The 10,308-nt window shown below is 48.1% G+C and overlaps 1 protein-coding gene across 3 annotated transcripts in view; it reads left to right on the top strand.

Annotated features, from left to right (window-relative positions):
* Window positions 1-452: 452 nt before the first annotated feature.
* The window catches only part of ZHX2 (zinc fingers and homeoboxes 2), a 71,642-nt gene continuing 61,786 nt past the window's right edge, over window positions 453-10,308 (top strand). Inside the window, exons 1-2 of one of the 3 annotated variants that reach the window (XM_054294957.1) lie at window positions 3,183-3,338; window positions 3,434-3,474. The gene's annotated coding sequence lies outside the window, so the exon portion shown is untranslated. Of the gene's footprint in view, window positions 528-3,182; window positions 3,339-3,433; window positions 3,475-10,308 lie in introns of those variants that run through there. The other 2 variants (XM_054295098.1, XM_054295027.1) reach the window with 2 other exon arrangements.

Below are 10,308 nucleotides of genomic sequence, written 5' to 3'. Positions count from 1 at the left end.
CGCAGGGAGCGGAGCGCCCGGCGGAGCCCCCGCTCGGGGCAGGGGGTGCGTGCCGGGAGGGCTGGAGGGGCTGAGCCGCGGGAGGCGCGCCCGGGCCGGGCGGGCCACGGAGGGGGCGCGGCCCCGCGCGCAACTTTCCGCCGCGCCGAGGGACCCCGGCGGCCGCGCCGGCGGTGGTATCGTATGCAAATACGCAGGCTGACGTCAGAGATCATGTGGGGTTTGGCGTAGATCCCCGCCGATCGAGGGCTCTTTTTTTTTTTTTCTCCTTTTTTTTTTCCTTTTTTTTTTTTCTCCCCCTTTTTTTTTTTTTTTTTTTCCGCGGCGGGGCAGGGCCGGTGCGTGCGCGCGTGGCGGGGCGCGCGTGTTCCCCGCGGGCCGGCGCGGCGGGGGCGGGGGGCGCGGCGGGGGCGGGGGGCGCGGGGTCCCGCGGCCGCGGGCGGCGCACGGAGCGGAGCGGAGCGGCGCGGAGCGGAGCCCCGGTGCCGCTCCGCCCGGGACAGTCGGTGCCGCCGCCCTGGGCGCAGGTAGGAAACTTCCCAGGCGGGGCCCCCTCCCCCGGTGCGCGGCGCTCCCCAGCCGCCCCCTCCCTGCGCACGGACGCTCGCCGGCGCTCCCGCCCCGACCGCTCGCACCCAACTTTTCCTCCTGCAGAAACTGTCCGGTTCCCTGGACTTCGGCGGGGGCCGGGAGGTGGGGGGGAGGGCGGGGGAGACCGCCGGGGGTGGGAGCCGGGAGGGCTGTTCGGGGTGGGCTGGTAATTATTTTGGCTACGTTTTTCATTTTTGGCCGTGCAGCCTCGCTCCCCTCGCCCTTTTTCCGCTCCCCGCCGCCTCCCGATCGCAAGTTTGGGCGAAGGGGGAAAAGCAGGAGTGGGGGGGAAACATGTCTACGTTTGTCTATGTCGACATCAGCAACACAAAATATGGCGTCCGCTTTCGACAGGGCGTTACGTAGAGGCGAGCAGGGGATTTTGTCAGCGCGGTCCCTGACGAGGAGCCGCGGGCTCCCGGGCCGGGGGGGCAGAGCCGCCCTGGGGCGCGGGAGGGGCCCGGCGCCGCCGCCGCGCGTGGCTCCGCGCCCGCGGCCGCACTTGGCAGCGGTTTCTTCTGGTTTAATTTTTGATGTTTTTTCCTTCCTCCTGGCCTCCCTCCCCTCTTTGGCAGCCCCCCTCCCACCCGTGACGCCGTGGTCGTGGCGCGGGTCTCGCTGCCGGTAACTGCGGGGAGCGGCGGCACCGAGCCGGGACCGCGGCGGGGCAGAGCCGGGCGCCCCGCTCCATCCCTCCTCCACCCAGCGAAAGGCTCTGCCTTCCCGTGGCATTTTATTTACTCCGGAATGGGGAGGTTTGGGGAAATGCAGGCTTTGGCACGTTATAGCCACTTTTCTTTTTTTTTTTTTTTTTTTTTTTTAATGAGAGGTGACTTTCCCGTTTGTTTTAGCCGGTTTCCAAAGACATCATAGACCTGTCTTCTTTTTTTTTTTTTTTCCCTTCTCTCCCTCTGCGATGAAGGCGACAGGGAAGGATACTGATTTCCCCCCCTCTTTGCTAGGACTATAACTTGGAAATGACGCAGGGAAGTACCTGTCTGACTTTGGGGGATCCCTGTACCCTGCTCTTGCCTGAGCACTCCGGTTAGTTCGGAGCCTGGGAATCCCTCCGGAGGGAGACGGCCGGGAGGCGGGGCATGGCTCTGATTTCCTCCCCCTTGGCTGCCCGAGCGCCTCTCTCCGCTGGCGGCTCCCCATCCTTTCTTGGGGCAGGTGCTCCTTGGAAACCTTGCGAACGTCCTGCTGCGCAGGGGAACGCAGCAAAAGTTTTGGATTGGAAGGTGGAGAGCACAAGGGGAGAAAACATCCGCAGAAGTAGGAATGGGAGGGAAGAGTAGGACTCCTGGCTGGGTGGGAAGGGTGATGGGGATCGCTGGGCATCAGCCGCTCCTGCCTGCCGGGTCCCGCAGCGCAGCGCGGGGAGCAGCGGGCAGAGTGCCACAGTGTGCATTGCCTTGGGAAGCTGCACGTCTGACAGCTCAGGGTCACGGCACAAGGCTGTCAGCGAGGTGCCTTTTGTTTTTAAACTACTGATGAAACTTTGTGAGCGGTGTTTCCCTCCTGGCCGCGGCTGGGTCGTGGAGGTACAGATGTAACTAGAGGAGGTCTGATGTCTCTAGCAGAAAGCTCATTCATGCAGCCTTACTGGGAAATGGCATGTGTGCTAGGAGTGGTGTGTGCTGCCGTGGTTTTATTAGAGCAGTAGATGAGCAATATTATTGTTTAAGAGGTATCTGTGTCCAGAGTGCTTTGCCAGGGTAATACATTTCTGTAGCGGTGAAGCCTTTCTAATGTAGATGTGGCTTCAGTATGTTGTATGAACTCAGCTGCTCTTTGAAACAGAATTGCAGATTGATTTCTGGATCAGGGAAAGCAAGGTACTGGCCAGCAAATGGGAAGAATATAAATGCTGAGAATTGGCTGGTCGTTATTTTACTTTGCCCCCATATGCGTGTTTATCCCCTCAGGCTTCTACAGAAAGCAATGGCCAAGAGCTGTCCCATGTTTGTCCTCTCTTCTTGTATCCGTGATAAACTCAGTGCCAAAAAGTGGATAGGTGTTTATAGCTCAGTCATCAGCCCTAAGACCTTGTGATTGCTCACCTTTGTAAAATGACGTTTTTCCTGCCTGTCCACCCCAGAGTTCAGCTGTGAGAGTTTTGTCACACAGGACATTTCCTGCTGTCAGTGTCTGAAAGTAGCCCGCTCCTTCCAGTCCCTTTCTCTCACAATTCCACTTGCTTTTTTCCTTTTTACTCTAGTTACAATCAGCAATTTCTAGTCAATATCTGTAAAATGAATAATCCATTATATGAATCAGCCCAAGTTTGTAGTGTTTTTTCTTGTGGGGAGGGGAAAGTTTTATTGTGTTTTTATTAAAAGTCAAAAAAAGCCAACATTAAATACAGTAAAGTTACTGGCTTCTTTTTGCATTTTCAAACCAGTTTCAAACTGCTCCAGTCTGGAATGAGAGCGCATCAGGTTTTGCTGATCCTCATAAAAGACAAAGATTTTAATGCCAGACGTGACATCACTGTATTTGCATGTGTGACATCTTCAGGTTTTGTTTCTTTTTGTTTTACCCTAACTTAGATGGTTCTCAGAAATGCTATTTGGAGTGTCTTCTGGTTGCGATGTTTTGATCTATGTCTAAATTATTTTTCTTTGTGTCCCCTTAAGGAATGGAAACATCCTCTGAAAATAATAGAAAAAGTATTTTAATTAGAATTTGTTCAGAAACGTGCAGTGTCACAACTGAATTCCCTGAGATTTCAGCATGGCTGTCAGGTAAAGCTGCATTTACATTTCACATGGAGTGTAATTGTAGTTTGACTTTCTTTCAGGTGTGAGGGTTATTCAGCAAGTATGTTCTTTCCCTAAAGGTTACTGCACATCTACATGATGCTATTTGTTCATACTGAAAGTAAGTAATAAACAAAAGTTGGTATTAAAATAATCTATAAAGCTTCAAGTTAAAGCCATTATGATTATTGCTGGTCTTCTGTCAGGGTGTGTTTACATGTGTCACATATGCTACAACTAATATTTGTGGTTAATTTATTTTATCAACCCTTCAAAAATGGATCAGAAGTTTACGGGATGTAATGATACAGTTCAGTCCCAGGGTAGCAGTAAGTTGGTTTTTTTTTCTGAAAAGCTGAAAGAGCTGTTGATTTTCAGAATGATTCAAATACTTTTCATATGGAGTAATATTTGAGAGTTTGGTTTGTGAAGGTGTAGAAAAATGGAAATAAAATTAGTTGGGTGCTTGGAAGATGAAGGGAGCAGTGTTCAATTCCAGCCTTGCCTTCCAGAAACAGTTCAGAAATCACCAAGCCAGTCCTCTCCCCAAAACCACCATGCCTTGAGCAAGGCAGAAGGGTTGTTTGGTTGGTTGTTTTGGTTTTAAAAAGTAGCACTGGGGGTTGTCATAGAAATGTTGTGAGTTGGAAAATAAGACAGTGCATTTGGCAAGCTCTTTTCGGAATCGTGGGACCCCAAACCAGTTCCTACAGTGAAAACTGAATGTCCATAAGCTCAGTTTATGTAGAATGACCAGTATTGTGAGTGTGCTGGTGAAACTGAGGGAGAGGTGTGAAATGATTTTGTGTATTTAGCACTGCAGAAGGCTCAGATGGCTTGCTTTTGTTAGTGAGCAGAGAGAGAACACACAGACAAGGAGAGAAGGTTTAGGTGTTGGCAGCGAGGAGGGGAATTCAAAAAAGTCATCTCGGGAGATTCTGCTAGCTGAGGAGGTGGATTATGGTGCAACACCTGCTAGAATTCTTGGATGAGACTGCAGGTGGCCTGCAGTGAGCAGTGCCCCAGTGGGGCTCTGGTGGGAAGGCTCTGTCAGTGCTGGACAGAGGGGAGCATTTGCCATCTGCAGGGGAAACAGGGGAGGAAGGGTTGGGAAGCAAATGGGGAGGAAGGGGATCTAGAACATCTGCATGGTTAGAAGTCACACATCAGGAGTGGAGGGGGTGAGCTTGCAGTGAGTTTTGATTACCTTTGGCGAACTGGGTGGGGGCAAGGGCACATGCTGGGTGCTGAAAGCAGGGCAGGGAATTCAGCTTTGCTCTGAGAACAAGCCTCCCCAGCACCAGCTGCAGTTTGTGTCTTCTCCACACTGTTGTCCAGTGGGGACCTGATGTAGCAAACTGGAGCCTGCTCACCACTTGCCTGCCTCTCAAACTAACTATTACAGGTTTATTGGAAGGAATTTACAGATCTCCATAACTCCCACCCACACAGACTGCAGGGTGAACAGTACCATGGTCCAGGCTCGGCCATGGATGCAGTTTCCATCTGCATGGTTCAAAAGCTCTGAAGGCCTGTAGGCCTCTGCCTCATGCTGTCTTTGTCTGGGATTGCCCAGCCTGAGGGTTGAGAGGGATCTTTAAATTGTTTCCTGATGTCCAATCTAAACCTACACTCTTACAGTTTAAAACCATTGCTCCTTGTCCCATCTCTACAGGCTTTGGTACAAAGTGAGACTGTGTATGTTTAATACCTCATTAGGCTGGGTACCAGCTGCTTTGGTCTGGTCAGCATCCCACAAGCACATCAAGGACTTTCTCCTTGGGTGAGTGTGCTGATAGTGGGTTTATCATCCCAGCCCTGTCTCAGTAGGTGACATTGGCAGTAATGTCCCTTTGCTGGTGCAGCAGCCCTTTCACTCCTGGGTTTGCCAGCACAGCTGCTTCAGTGGCATGTCCCGCCCTGGGCTGGTGCCGTGCATGGCAAGTGTTGGTGGTACAGACCTGGTGTGAGATGTGCCCATGCAGACATGCCTGCTCTCATGGGCTTGTTCGGCTCTTGTGTCTGCACATCCACCCTGTGCTCTGGGAAACCTCCAGCCTCACTGCTGGAGTGCAGCCCCAGTTCAGTGCAGCCCCTCCTGCAGCTGCAGGCAGGGGAGGCTCTGGATCACAGGGATGGGCACATCCTGGCAAATGCAAATTGCTCTGTGCAGGTCACAGAGTTTCCTCAATAGCAGTGTTACCTGTCCACCGTGGCTTTCAATTCACTTGGTAAATTCTTCCACAGCTTGAAATTCATCTTCTTTCCTGGAAAAATGTTGCAAGATGAAAAGCAAAGCTACTTGCCTTGCCACTTAGAAAACTCATAGCTTTGGCTTTGCAGAGAAACAGCCTTCTACTTCTCTCCCTCCTTTATGAAGTGACATGTAGAGATATAAATCTTCAGTGTTATCTTTTAATCTGTAGCATTTTGATGCTGTGATTTGCAGTGTGGTCTCAGTTGGCACTGGTGGAGGGGACGATTAATTTCATGTGAGCAGTGGGTTGGGTAGGATGGGAATGTCTTGCACTGCTTTTCATTTATTTATTGAGCCTATGAGAAGTCTGAAATCTTGGATTTTCCTTCTCTTTCCCCCCTCCCTATTCTTCCTGTCCTGACCTTATTTCCCCTCTTAAATACTGAATACTTTTTTTAACTTGCAACCTCAAATTACCTGTTTATTTTGGCTTCTCTTTTGTAGTTGATTGTGTGTTGTTCCCACAATTTTTAATAAGTGTTAAAACTGCATATTTCATTCATTGGAACGTAAAACAAACAAAAAAACCCTCCACCAACAAACAAATAGAGAGAGATTTTCTTGCTCCTTTTGAGTCAGTGACCATAACTAAGGAAGGCTCAGATTCAGTGTTACTTAACCTCTTGTCCAGTTTGATGGAGGAGGAAGAAGCCTTTTGAGTAAAACTGTATAGGGAAGAATGTGATTCCTTTCATTTTAAGCAGAATCTTGTTATTTGTGGTTTGTTTGGGTTGGTTTTTTTTTTTTTTGAATACCACCCAAAAAAAGCAGGTTCTGAGCTGCTGCTGAAGGCACTCTCAGAGAAATTTAATAAAATATCAGTATGTCTCAAGATCTCTGTATCCCTCCTGCTGCCTTTCTTGTGTGTGTTCACTTTTCTCACTCTAAGTTTTGGACATTTATTTTTTACATTTCTCAACCTAATTTCATGCTTATTAGTTTCAGTTACTTTATGTTGCACTTCACTTAGATAGCAGAAGTGGGAAAATACTTGTTCTTCTTCTTAAATCCTACTAGCAAGACAAAAATCCAAGAGGATACACCAGTTGGAAGCAGTTAAGTTTTGTAGGGTTTCAGAGTGTGCTGGGTGGTGGCCTGGGGATTGGTGCAGGGAGGTTTTTGCCTCCTCTCATGCCAGTGAGAGCCAGTATGAAGCAGACAGCAGCAGCATCTCCAGGCTTTGCTGCCGGGCTGGCAGAGCACTGCTGATTCACTTCCACACAAAATGAAGGAAAGTCCTGATGGTTCTGGCCTCGAGTGTTTCTGGGGATATTCCTTCCCCTCCCCTCCTCCTACCACCCACCTCAAAAGCAAATATGTCTTGTTGTGGGTTTTTTTTTCAGCATCCTTTTGAGCACAAACTGTCAGGCACCACAGGGAGTTTTTCCTTGTCTTTTGTCTCTCCAGAAACTGATTTATTTAAATGATATGCTGGGAGCACACTGCTGTTAAAGGCTTTGGTGCTTGTTGTCTTCCAGGCTTTGGTACAGCTTTCTTGAAAATTGTGGAAGAGAGGGTTATCCCAAAGAATCCTAGTTTCCCCTGAAACTGTTTTTTTTCTGCATTTTTCCAAGGATGTTCCCCTTCCTGGCCTTCTGTGAGGAGTGTTGTTCATTTCCATGTGATTGAAAGGCGAGGAAGTTGTTTGAGTGTTCAGCTCCCTCCCAGGGAGAGCACTTGGCTGCCTGGCTGGGAGTCCACATGACTGTCATTGCTCCCACCCCTGGGACCAGTACACCAGTGCCCTCCTTTTGCTTAGCCAAAGGTGGTTACAGAGTCCTTTATCACTCATGTATTTACTATCTGGCATCCCTACATCATCTCTTGCAGCCTGTCACCATTATGATGCTGCTTTTCATTACCATCAAGTGATATTCAGTACCAGCAGTCATGACCTTGCAGTTGCAGATTTTTGGGATCTGTTTTTCATGTCTCAGGGCTTTACATCCTTTTTTTTTTTCTTTTTTTTTTTTTTTCTTTTTGAGAGACAGTAGCCCTTTTACCTGGGCTTTAACCTAAGGCACAGGTCCTTCCAGCCTGTGCTCAGGTAAAGTATCTTGCCAGGAAGCTACCAGTTCCACTGTGGGACCTTTCTGAGGGCTAGGTTTAGTTTTCTTTGAGAAACCATCTGAAAAAAAGCTGGCTAATGATGCTGAAAATCTTCATGTGGGGTTTTCAAACCAGAGAAAGTACCAGGGGTTGCTGCATGGAAGAGTTGGCAAATGCATCATGCCCATGCCAGGGTGCCAAGGACAGGGGCTGGTGGCCACTGAGGACCTGCAGGATTTTGTCCAACTACAGCAGGTAGGAAGCCTCCAGGTGTAAATGATGATGAGTAAATTCAGAGGAAAGTGCTGCCTGAAGAAGCCTCTACTTCTCTCTGCCTGTCCAGGGTTCTTCAGCATAAGAGAGGAGTTGGCTCTACATGTGTTTTAAAACAATTGGAGTGACAAGAAAGAATGATGTGTTTGGAGTGAACTGTTTTCTTTACTACTTTTAAATTGGCATCTCTTGAGAGCATTCTTACAATTTCACTATTGCTAAAATAGTTTTCTCAGGATATCCCTCCTCTGTGTATCTGTTGGCATCTTGTCTGTGTGCCTTGGTGATGTCGAGGGGGTGATGTGGTTTGGGAAATACTGCTCAAGGCAAACACAAGTTTCAAGATCCACACTTAATCAGATAAAGGAAAAAAAAATCTTAGCTCTCTGAAGGATTTTGCTTTCAACCATAAATGTACTTGAGTGCCTTAGATTCTGTTTGTTTATCCTGTTATCCTGGATCTTAGCCTTATCAACCTTATTTTTATGTGTTTACCTCTGTGGTGATCCTGGAGAGCGTGCGAACACTCGGTAATGTCCAAGTCAGGAGAGGAGTGTCACAATATATTATTCATGCTGAAAAGAGCTTGTACATAGGAATGATCTTAGCTCCAGCCCCATCTCTTCTCCAGCAGCAAATCAGAGCACTGAGTTGGTGCATTTAAAGTTAATCTCCTGAAACCTGAACTGCTTTTTCCTTGCTCTGTTCTTGCCTCTTGGTGAGTAGTGAATGGTCTTGTTCTCAACACAAAGTGCTCAAGGGTGAGTGCTTTCAACTTCAGAGTTTACTGCCCTAGGGTGCAAGGGGTGAGCAGGCAGCAGACAGCCTTTGCCAGCTGGCTCCAGTTCTGTGCTGAGCCCTCTGCCGCTTACTCTCCCACAAAAATTCTGGGGGACTTAAATATAAGGTTCTTCTAAATTAAAGAAAATGTACACAAAAAAAAAGTACAAATCCCTGTCTGAGCCCCGTGCTCAGTTCAGGAGGGAGATCATTGTTGAGCACATGGCTTGCATTTTTAATTTCTTTGTGGTACCCTCTTCCTTCACCTCTCCCCCTACCAGTCTGTTCCCACCGTGACATTTTTTTGGAGAGCTCAATTTGCATCCCAACAAGGAGCTTGCTGTGGCAGGTGCTTACAGGACAAGGAGAGCACCTTTCCATCTGTGGGCAAAGCCTGTTGTGGTGCTTGATGAAGACAGGGATCTGCTTTGAACTGTGCTGTTGAATGGGAAAAGTGTGTGAGGAGATTCTGGGTATTTAACACAAGCTGCATCCCAAAATTGGTGGTGGTGTAAATGGTATGCAGTACTGTGTGGCAAAGGATTTGTGGCTGCTTTACTTACAGATGGTAGCAGACAGCAAGAGGGATGGGAATTATCACCTGGGCTCTGCCACGCTTTTAGCTTTGAGGTATGTTGTGTGGAGTGGTGTGAGTTGTAGCTTGATGCATTTTGAATGGTGCATTTGCACAGGAAACCTGAATTCATACCTGAGTTTCCTCTCTGTATTGATTTCTGCAGCCAAGGTGGGAATTTGATTGTATTTTTCAGTTACCTGCCTTGCACTCAACGCATCCTTTCCTATTTGCCTCTCACTGGCACAGGCAGTAGGACCACTTAGACTGGTTCATGTTTTCATCTAACATGCTTTAGTTATTTTAATTTTTTTAATCTGCCTGTGTTTTGTCCATTCCTGTGTAGATAGGGGTTTTATTTGTTGCTTCTCTCTTGTCCTGATCCTTTTGCTGAGTCTCAGGGTGGAGGCTGCTCTGTGTGTTGCAAGGTCACTGCTTGGCTTGTGCATCTGGGCCCTGCTGCAGCATCTCCCAGATGTGTTCCATGCTGAGCTTCTGGCACAGGTTGGCTGAGACACCCTTCTCCTGCTCAAATTCCTGATTGCTGCTCTGCACAGCAGTGGAAAAGGACTGTGATTTGCAACCCTTTAGTATTGGTCTTTGCAGCTGACAGATACTCATTTTGGAACATTCAGCTTCTGCTGTGGCCCCTTGGCTTGTTTGGGGTTGCAGCTTGATAATTTTTGGCTAGTGCATGAATGTCCCATGTCCCTTTGCTGTCTTGTAAAATCAGTAAAAAATAAGTTCTCAAAGGGTTGGAAACAAAAATGTAACACACACTTAGCATCACAGTTTTGCTGGAGGAGAAGGTAAAATGTCAACTATTTTTTCCTTCTTTTTTAAATGAAACAGGCAGATAATAGGAAGTTGATTAAGAAATGTGTGAGGTTGGGTAGGTTGTTCTGGTCATTAAAGATTTTTTTTCACTTGTCTGCTGTTTTAAAATATTTGTTCTTAAATTATGCAAAATAGAGTGTGTGAGTGAGGGACAGCCCAACACACATCTGAATCTGGCAGGGTTC

This window comes from Melozone crissalis, unplaced genomic scaffold (genome assembly GCF_028551555.1).
Source record: "Melozone crissalis strain CALT ecotype California unplaced genomic scaffold, PUWL_Pcris_2 ptg000002l_1, whole genome shotgun sequence".
Taxonomy (NCBI): domain Eukaryota; kingdom Metazoa; phylum Chordata; class Aves; order Passeriformes; family Passerellidae; genus Melozone; species Melozone crissalis.
The sequence above is the reverse complement of the archived record's forward strand: the minus strand, read 5'-3'. Positions and strand labels throughout refer to the sequence as shown.